This window comes from Eumetopias jubatus, unplaced genomic scaffold (assembly GCF_037043125.1).
Source record: "Eumetopias jubatus isolate StellerSeaLion01/CBP00866 unplaced genomic scaffold, mEumJub1_p1.0 scaffold_14, whole genome shotgun sequence".
Lineage (NCBI taxonomy): Eukaryota > Metazoa > Chordata > Mammalia > Carnivora > Otariidae > Eumetopias > Eumetopias jubatus.
Genome location: NW_028274820.1, coordinates 28456306 through 28466228, shown reverse-complemented (window position 1 = coordinate 28466228; position 9923 = coordinate 28456306). Strand labels below are relative to the sequence as shown.

General features: G+C 37.8%; 1 pseudogene; it reads left to right on the top strand.

Annotated features, from left to right (window-relative positions):
* The first annotated feature begins 6468 nt into the window (after positions 1 to 6468).
* LOC114219808 (cytochrome c oxidase subunit 7B2, mitochondrial-like) lies at positions 6469 to 6707 on the top strand (annotated as a pseudogene).
* Positions 6708 to 9923: the final 3216 nt, after the last annotated feature.

The following is a 9923-nucleotide window of genomic DNA, read 5'->3' as shown; positions in this document are numbered from 1 at the left end:
AGGCTCCCGGGGATGTACACTTTTGTTGACCTTTGCCTTGATGGGACTTTTCAATCATTAGAATCAGTGTTCTGCATTGTCTCATGTATTTCTGAGAATAATATACTCAAAAGTTATTATTACTTTAACTTTTACAGCTAATAGTTTAATGTTTATATAGGCATATTATTGTATTAAAGCATTGGTACTCTATTTCTATATAAAAATTCTTATTTTAAGTCTTAAAAATAATTTTTTTCTTTTAATTTTTAATTGAAGCATAGTTGACATGCAATGTTACATTAGTTTCAGGTGTAAAACATAGTAGTAATTCAACTCAGTATGTAATGCTGTGCTCACCACAAGTGTAGCTACCATCTGTTACTGTACACGTGATTGCAGTCCCATTGACTATACTCCCCATGCTGTGCCTGTCACCCCCATGACTCATTCATTCCGTAACTGAAAGTCCATACCTCTCATTTCCCTTGACCCATTTTGCCCATGCCCCACCCTCTACTCCCCTACCAACTACTAGTTTTTTCTTGGTGTTTATGAGTCTGTTTCTGTATTTTTGTTCATTTGTTATGGGTTTTTTTTTTTATTCCACGTGTAAGTGAAATCATATGGTATTGTGTTTTCCTGTCTGATTTATTTCACTTAGCATAATATTCTGCAGGTCCGTCTATGTTGTCACAAATGAATAGATCTTACTCTTTGTTATAGCTGAGTAATACTCCTCTGTGTGTGTGTGTGGGGGGGGGTGTATTATATCTTCTTTATCCATTCATCTGTTGATAGACACATGGATTACTTCCATACCCTAGATATTATAAATAATGCAGTAAACATAGGGGAGCACACCTCTTTTCAAATTAGTGTTTTTTTTTTCTTTTGGTAACTATTCATTAGTGGAATTACTGGATTGTACAGTATCTATTTTTAATTTTTTGAGTAATCTCCATACTGTTTTCCATAGTGGCTGCACCAATTTACATTCCCACCAACAGTGTGTGAGGGTTCACATTTTTCCACATCCTCATCGACACTTATATCTTGGGTTTTTTTGCTGCTAGGCATTCTGACGGATGTGAAGTGGTACCTCGTAGTTTTGATTTACATCTCCCTGTTGATTGACGCCATTGAGCATTATTGTGTTAATTCTTACAGAAAGTTGTAGTGTTCCTTTCTGTAATAAATAAAAGTTGATGATACGAGACTATACAGAGAGAATACGTATAGTGAGATGTATATCAAGATCAAGATACGTCTTGATGATATGAGAATATATTAGTGAATAGGAATCACTAATATTCATTAGTGAATATATGCATGGAATGCTGCCATAAAAAGGACCCACAAGCAGACTGGGTTAAATATCAAAGATTTTTCTTCTCCTGTGGAAAAATAGGAGTTGTATCTTTTAGGCCATTGGGAAGTTCTTTCTCTGTAGTCATTCAGGGAATCCAGTTCTTTCCAAGTTTTTGCTTCTCCCATCCTTCGGGGCAGGCAAGGTTCATAAGCGTTTCATGTGCTGTGGACCTCTGTAGTAATCTGGTGAAGTTTATGGATAATGTTTATGTGTAAAGTTGACTGAATGAATAAAACGCTTCAGGTTAAAAAGGAAACAACATTGAAATACCATGATCAAAATATATAAATGTATGCTTCCTTAAGACTTTAAAAGCCTACATTAGAGCTATAAATACCATAATTTTGAGGCAATTGGGAACACACACGGTGTTTTAAGATATTTGCAATGGCTGCAATACAATTTGAGAATATCTGTGATTTTCGTATTTGCCAAAACCCAGGTACTATTAATTCTATGGCTTATTGTCTACATTTTCAACAGAAGAAAACCCTAAATTAATAAAAATGAAGATACATTTTTCACCATCCAAGTTTCACAGGTAGACTGAATTCCGTCCAGTGGTAGCCCTGGGGTTAAGGGTTAAAAGCAACGTCCGTAGGGCATTTATGTCATCTTCATTCAGGATCACTTTAAGTAGAAGTAGGAAAAAAGTGTGGCAATCTGAAAACTTAGGCCTGAAAGTGGACCCATAGTACTTTTCAGTCATTCCAGTTTAGATAAATCAATCCCAGGATGACACCCAACTACAAGAGACCAGGACAAATGCAAGCCCAGTCATACATCAAGAAAATGAAAGAACAGAGTGAGACGACAGCCAGCAGATTCTCCCACCAAGGACACACCATTCTTTTCCACATTTCTCCTTCCCAGTCCCCTTTGGTGTGATGTTTGTTTTGTTTTGTTTTTAAAGTCAGTTTTTCTTGCAGATCTGTTCCTTCTAAGTAGTCTCTCAGTCTTTTGGAAAATCCTAATATTAGGATTTTTGGAGGAACTTGTACTGTAAGGTGCAGTAATTATAGAATTTGTAGAGATTTTTATTATTGAGGTGTAATTGGCTTACAGTATTTTAAGTATACAACACAGTAATTCGACATAAGTATGCAATGCAAAATGATCGCCACAATAAATCTGCTAAGCATCTGTCACCTTACAAAATAATAAAATATCATTGACTATATTCCCTATGCTGTACGTTACATCCCTGTAACCTATTTCATAACTGGAAGTTGGTACTTCTTAATCTCCTACACCCATCTTGCCCTGACCCCCACCTTTCTGGCAACAGCCAATCTGTTCTTTGTATCTATGAGGCTGGGTTTTGCTTGGAAGACATTTTTAATGTCATATAATACAAACAAATGCTGGGAGATTATTCCGAGGTAAGACAAAAGCAAGTATATATGATCCAGTGTATGGTCCAAGTTGGTCTATTCATCTGAAATTTTATTAAGTAAAATAGTTCTTGAAATAAGCGTGCCATCTGCCAAATCAGAAATCAACTTTGTATAAAATTGTTGAAAAAATTATTTATCTCAGGTACTTATATATACATATATAGACACATACATATTACATTTACCTTTTTTTGCTTTTGATTCTAAATCACACAAATTTACTTTTCTATATTTATACAAATTAGTAGATAACAAAATAATCTCTTAAACCCACAGTATGATTATCAGGTGACCTTCTAACTAGGGCATAAGTAGCAATTTTGCGCAGTGAAGATGGTTATCCGTCAGATTATTCTACTGTAATATCTCTGCTGTGACCAGTGAGACCCAAATAATTGTGTCTCCTGGAAGTTAGAGAGTGGAAGGGGAAATTAATTTCTATGACTTTTTATTTATCGGAACATTTAAGCTTGAAAAAATATTAGATATCTGAACTTTATCTCACTTGTAATGACCTCGAATAAAAAAGAGGATATAACGATATGGGTAAAATGAGCTGCTGGGAAAAGTTTGCTGCCAGGAAATCAGTTGCAAGGGATTGATCTGCCTGAGGCCCATTTTCACTTCATCCAGGGCAGAGGTGTATTAATCAGTGCTTATTTTAGCAGTTTATTTAGTCTGTCTTTAAAACCATGTTTTTTTTTTTTTTTTATTTAATAGGGAATGGTGAGTGCTTTTTCAATAATTAGAAATAGAACATATTCTCTTAGATCTACTTAGCACTGATAATTTTACTACTGCATCAGTGTTTTTTTTCCTTTCTCTCTCTCTCTCTTTTTTTTTTTTTTCAAGATTTTATTTCTAAGTAATCTCTATACCCAACACGGGGCTTGAACTCACAACCCCAAGTTCAAGAGTCACACGCTCTACTGACTGAGCCTGCCAGGTGCCCCTGCATCAGTGTTTCTTAACCTTTTTGTGGAACCATTCTGGAAACTTAGTAAAAGCTTTGGACTCTTCCTGTAGAAAAAATACACATACACAAATAGAAATTTTGCATGGAATTTTGAGGTGTTTACTGATACCCCAATATTCTTCCAGGGGAAGCCTTAGAGTTCAAGCTGGGACCTGTTGAAAACCCTGCTTCTACATTTTTCATGTGATGACAAAGAATCTGAGTGTAGCCAGACCATTTCTCTACGTGTCACGTCTCTAATTTGTTCATTATGCTAGTCTCCCCACTAGGAAAATGATCTTGGTGCTATTTTCTTGTTCATTCTTGGCGAATATATATTAACTACCTATTTTTACTCTAGTTTAGTTCTCACCGACCCAGACTAGACTAGCAGAAGTAAGTGATCCTGTGGATCATCCAAAATAATGCATTATTCACAAGGCATATAGGCTGAGGTTACATGACATTTATTTGAAGCAATGTAAGCCCTAAATGTATTTTAATTACTATTAGTGTTGTGTGCATTTCTCAGCATATATACCCTAGAAGAGACAGAAGAAATGTGTCGAAAGATGGAAGGCATTTTGCATGTATGACAGGATGGCGAATGGGAATTTTCTGGTTGTCCCGTAATTGGTGACTTGATCTCAAAGCTGAGAACAAGGAAGTACTAGGCTCCCACTTTCTAAAGAGATAACCACCAAATGGATGTCAGAATCCTCTCTGCGGGATTTACTAAGGGATCAGAACTAGCCTCAGAAGGTTTCAGGGTAGCGAGTAGCACAGTGCTGTCTTGACTCAGACTGCTTCGGATCCAGACTAGCCACACGGCTGGGGAACCAGGAGCAAGTCGGTCCCCCCGCCTCTCGGTCCCTCAGGAAAATGGGAATAGTAGTAACTCTGAAAGTTGTCCTTAAACAGTTGTACTTAGCACAGAGTAAATGCTCAGTGGTGCTTATATCTAGCATCTGGTAAGTACTCAATATTTTCTGTGCTTCCGGGTCCTCCTTTTTAAATATCTATTTCACATGGGTATTATGAAGATTAAGGGCCAAGATCAACATAGATGGAAATAAATATAGAAGTACCCGGCCCCTGGTAAGGAGTCAATAAATGCATCATTTTGTCCATAGTTCATACAGCCATCACCGCACGTGTGCGTGTGTTTGTGAGTATGTGTAAAACACCGAGAACACTGAGAAGCAGAAGAGATGCAGTTGAAGGCATGGATGTGGTGAGCCCTGTGGAAAGTGGGGTGTGTTGTTTGCCAAGAGTAATTCCATACAGGAAAGAGTTGTTCTTCCACCTGCAAAACAAAGTGAGAGGGAGGCTCCCTAGAAGGGGGCAAGGACTCCATTTCCTTATTGAGTGCTAGTTTAGCAAAAGCCTTGCTGACGCTCCATGTTGCCGGTATTCTTCCCTACTCCATTCAGCATCTGAGCATCCTTTACGTATCACCTCCAGTGATACTCCAGCTTTCCCTAACTTTCAAACCACATAAGATCTCTTGAATAGGTGCACAATGCTTTTCTTTATAGAACTTACCAGAGTTGATACTTCCCATAGTCATTTGGGGACTATTTGCTTAATGATTATCTAGCTTAATAAGACATAAAGTTCATTAAGACAAAGACTGTATTTTCATACTACCAGTGTCTAGCTCAGTGACTTGCTCATAGTTAAGTATTTGATAAATTTTGGGTAAATAAATGGTGCAAATTGGATGATAGAATAATCAATGTTCAGGTGTTGGAAAGGTTCCCATGCTCCAAAAGAAGCACAGTGCTAGATTAGCTTAGCTATGAAAGAAAAAGATTAATTCTGGTTAAATGATCATAGGAGGTTTATCATGTAAGTGTAGGATTAGAATGAGAATTTGAAGAACGGTAGATGACAATAAACAAATTGAAGGGGACTGAAATCTAAGAAAATGTATGTGTGCTAAATATACTGGACTGTGAATAAGTGAATTTGGGAAAGAAGAGAGCAGATTGTATGGAAAAATAAGAGATGCATCTATCATTGTGAGGAATTTGTTGTAATACATCCCCTTCAACGCGATGCTAATTATTTGGATAATTTCCCCCATAAAGAGTGGTTAGGTATTGAAGTTTTTAAGCTGAGAAGGACATAAGATGTATATCACACAGGGTTCAGTATAGAAAACCAAAACTAGTTTCAGTATTTTGAGCAGAAAGTAACTTAAGAGAGGATTAGGTAATTTTAACATTGCTGGAAGAGTTGGAGAAGTGAGCTCCATATTGGGCCTCCAGAGCTGGCTATAAAATGTTTCTCAAAACCCAAGAAGCTAGAAAATAGACAGTAAAACTCTGCAGAAAAGTTTTAAAACTGGTGCAGAAAAGAATTCCCATCAGTGTGACTGATTATCAACAGAAACAAAACAGGTCAAACATATAAAATGTCTCCATATTTTTCCTGCTTTTCAAATAGCACATCATTGCATACAATTGACAAAACCTAGTAAGTAGCAAGAAACCCAGCAGTGGAGCTCCCAAGTTGGTGAACACATTGATGTACTAGGAGGATGGGGTGCACCCAGAGAGGGCATGGAAACTCCCCCACCCCCATACCTTTTTACTGTGCATCTCTTCCATTTGGCTTTTCCTGAAACATATCCTTTATAATAAACTGATAATACAAGCTGAATCTAGAAGTTTCTGAGAAGAACATTTGAGTTCCTACCAGGGCTTCTTGCAATGAAATACACCAGCAGCTGCAATCACATGCAGTCCTATCACACCTTCATGATGTTTCCCTTGGCCAGAAATATACTAAGGATCTCAAGAATAGAAGCATTGAGCAAATTATGGCAAGACAGAACCACATAAAATACTCACTGGATTTTCTTGACAAATATGGTCATGCTGCGCCAGCCAGCAGAAGTACTTTCTGTGTTGTGTGGATATTTGGAATCACACAGATTGGAATAGAATGGAACCTGTCCTTTGTTGGAGTCACCACAAAGGAGTGAAAACATCAGTAACCATTATAGTTGCCATAACACAGAATTGTTTCAAAACCAACTTGTCATCTAAGCAACTCTTACTACTCATGATAGCATAATTGAAGAAATAAAGTACATTTGAAACCTTAAAAAAAAAAAAACTAGCAGAAATCTAAGAAATGTAGTCTTGGTTTATCTCCATCTCTCTGTCTCCCCACACCATATTATGTCTCACCACACTGTGGGGAAGAAGACATGAAGTTTGCTAGGGTCAACCCACAACACCTCACAAGGAAGTGTTTTTTTGTTTTGTTTTTAATTCAGTCAATGTACTAGTTGGCTTGAAGTTAAGAGACTGATTTAATGAAGTTGGTGAGGGGGGAAAAAGTTACCAGTTGCTTACCCAGCAGTCCGTGTATCTGCATAAATGTGGTGCTTTCAGGTAAGACAGAAAATCCAGCCGACCTAACAGATGACTTTCTCTTTTCAGCATTGGTATATAAATTTATTCCCTTTAAAGTACATAATCAGTATGTTAAAAAAAATCTTTATAAGCTGAACTCGGACCTTGGCAACATTTCAATTCTTAGTTAGAAGAGAGATCTAAAGCTCAGTATACCTTTTGAGTTGTTTCCCACTGAAAGAAAGGAGAGGTAGAGAAATGTGGGCAAAAAACATAACCAACATTTGAAAGCCTACAAAGATAGGGTTTTAGCTTCTCAAAAAAAAAAAAAAAAAAAAAAACAAATATTTGAGGTGATCACTAAAATCTCTTGTTTTAAAATATTACTACAAAAGTATCGCCTCTGAGTATTACGCGTCCAGCAACAGCACCCGATTTGGTTAATCACCAATAATCCATTCATCTAGTCGATGTGTAGCCATGGCCAGTCCACTGCCTACACCCCAGCCTACATTTTGCTTTTTACAGTCCTTCCATTTGGAAGTGAAAGTCAGGATCCTCGCCAATAAAACAACCACCTCCAATGTTTTCAATATTGCTTCCATCACCCTGGCAACACAGAAGACAGGACATAAATAGTTGCTCTGCCCAACATATCTCTTGCCTTGTTTTACTTGTGGGAGTGAGAGTTGTCAGGGCAAGTTTATACCAAAGTTAAAAGTAAATTTTGACTTATCAATGGCCAGATTTTCTAAAAAGTGCATCCACGTTTTATGTAGACCATTAAGTGGAAGTGTAAATAAAATATAAACTCTATGAGGACCAAGAAGATACTTACTTTGTTCCTCAGCACTCAGCAGAAATAGATGTTCTATAAATAGTTACTACATGGATTAATTTGTCCAATGCAGGCGTGTCTCAAGTCAAAGCATACAGTTTGGCTTTATTTACATCACTGTGCTGGTAGCATTAAAATATAATTTTTAGGGCACCTGGGTGGCTCAGATGGTTAAGCATCTGCCTTCGGCTCAGGTCATGATCCCAGGGTCCTGGGATCGAGTCCCGCATCGGGCTCCCTGCTCAGCAGGGAGCCTGCTTCTCCCTCTGCCTCTCTCTCTCTGTCTCTTATGAATAAATAAAATCTTAAAAAAAATAAAATATATTTTTAAGACTTTTTTTTTATTTTTAAGTGAACTCTATGCCCAACATGGGGCTTGAACTCATAACCCAGAGATCAAGAGTCACATGCTCCACCGACTGAGCAAGCCAGGTGCCCCTAAAACACCTTTTAAAAAATCATTATCCAGAATATTTTTTAGATGACAGAATTATAAATGGGTGCAGAGGTTCAATTAATTGGGTTCAGTTGAATTGTCTCCTATATAATTGGACGTAATAATATAGGATACCATCCATGCTCTTGACACGGAATTGTGTACTTTTTACATTTTGTAGCACTGTAGACCCCTCCCCCCTGTACCACACGCTGTAGGTGTTTTGCAGATAAAACCTAGACTCTAATCCAACAGCAGGATTGAGCAAGGTGTAACTCAGTTTGTCGGAGGAGTTCAAGAAATGAACTCCGTTCATCAAAGCCTACACCCCTTTTCGTCCCCAAACTGCCTCCCTTGGTCTCTGTCCTCAATCTCTAGAGTTGTTTGGGCTTTTCTGGAGTTAAAATGCTAATCTAGCAGTCATACTGTTGTGCTAACCTGGTTTCACTTTCTTAGAATACCTGCTCTCATCTCTCCCCAGTAGTGATCTTGGCACTTTTCCCATAATCCGTAAACTTCCCACTTTGAAAGAAGAGGAACTGTGGAAAGCAGAGCAGTCTGGAATTTCCTGCATGTTTAGGGAGGGTCTTTTTGAAAGTAGAACTGGCTTTTGGAAATGGTTTGAGAGAAACAATGTGTACGGTAGATTTTCTGTCACCCTAGAATGAGTCTAATCTGATATTCAAGAAGCCATTAAATGAGAGCCTAATGGGGAAAAAAAATAATGAAGTATATCACTGATCTCTCTGATGAGAAAATAAGGTGGCATAGTAGACAGAACTTGATACTCGGAATCAGATTCCGGCTTGAATCTTGACTCCATTACCTACCAATTTTTCTCATTTGGATAAATGATTTAAAGCCTGATTTCTCATGGTAAATTAAAATATCTGGCTTTCACGGCTCTTGGGAATTTAACTGATAGCATATGGAAGCACTGTGTAGATAAGGTAGTGCTAAACAGGGGTGCCCGAGTGGTTCAGTCGGTTGGGTTAAAGCATCTGCCTTGGACTCAGGCTATGATCCCAGGGTCCTGAGATCAAGCCCCACATCTGGCTCCCCGATCTGTGGGGAGTCTGCTTCTCCCTCTCCCCCTGCTTATGCTCTCTCTCTCAGATAAATAAATAAAATCTTTAAAAAAAAGAAAAAGTAGTACACAAATATGTTATGGTGATGACAATAGCTGTTATTAGTGTTAGTCCTGCAACAGAACACAGAATATTTAGTCCAATGTTCTAATTTTACATAAAAAAGAAAAAACCTGAGGCATAGGGGAGTAAAATGAGACCAAGATTCCCAGTAAATGTGGAAGAAAAAGAAATTTGAAAATAGGTACGAACCGTCATTGCCTATCATCTGTGTACTCCAGGGACATTGTCTCATCATTTCTACAAGATTTACAGTAACAGTGCTTGCTTTCTGGACTTCTGCCTGATGTAAAATTTTCTGAAAAACTGAATAAAAGAAAAGCAGTGGTTACAAGTGCTACTCTTCTGTCCAGACTGGGAAGGGCAATAAGTAAGATAACAAATATTTGTTTAAGAATTGAGTTGTTTAAACAGAACGTGGTTAAGAGGA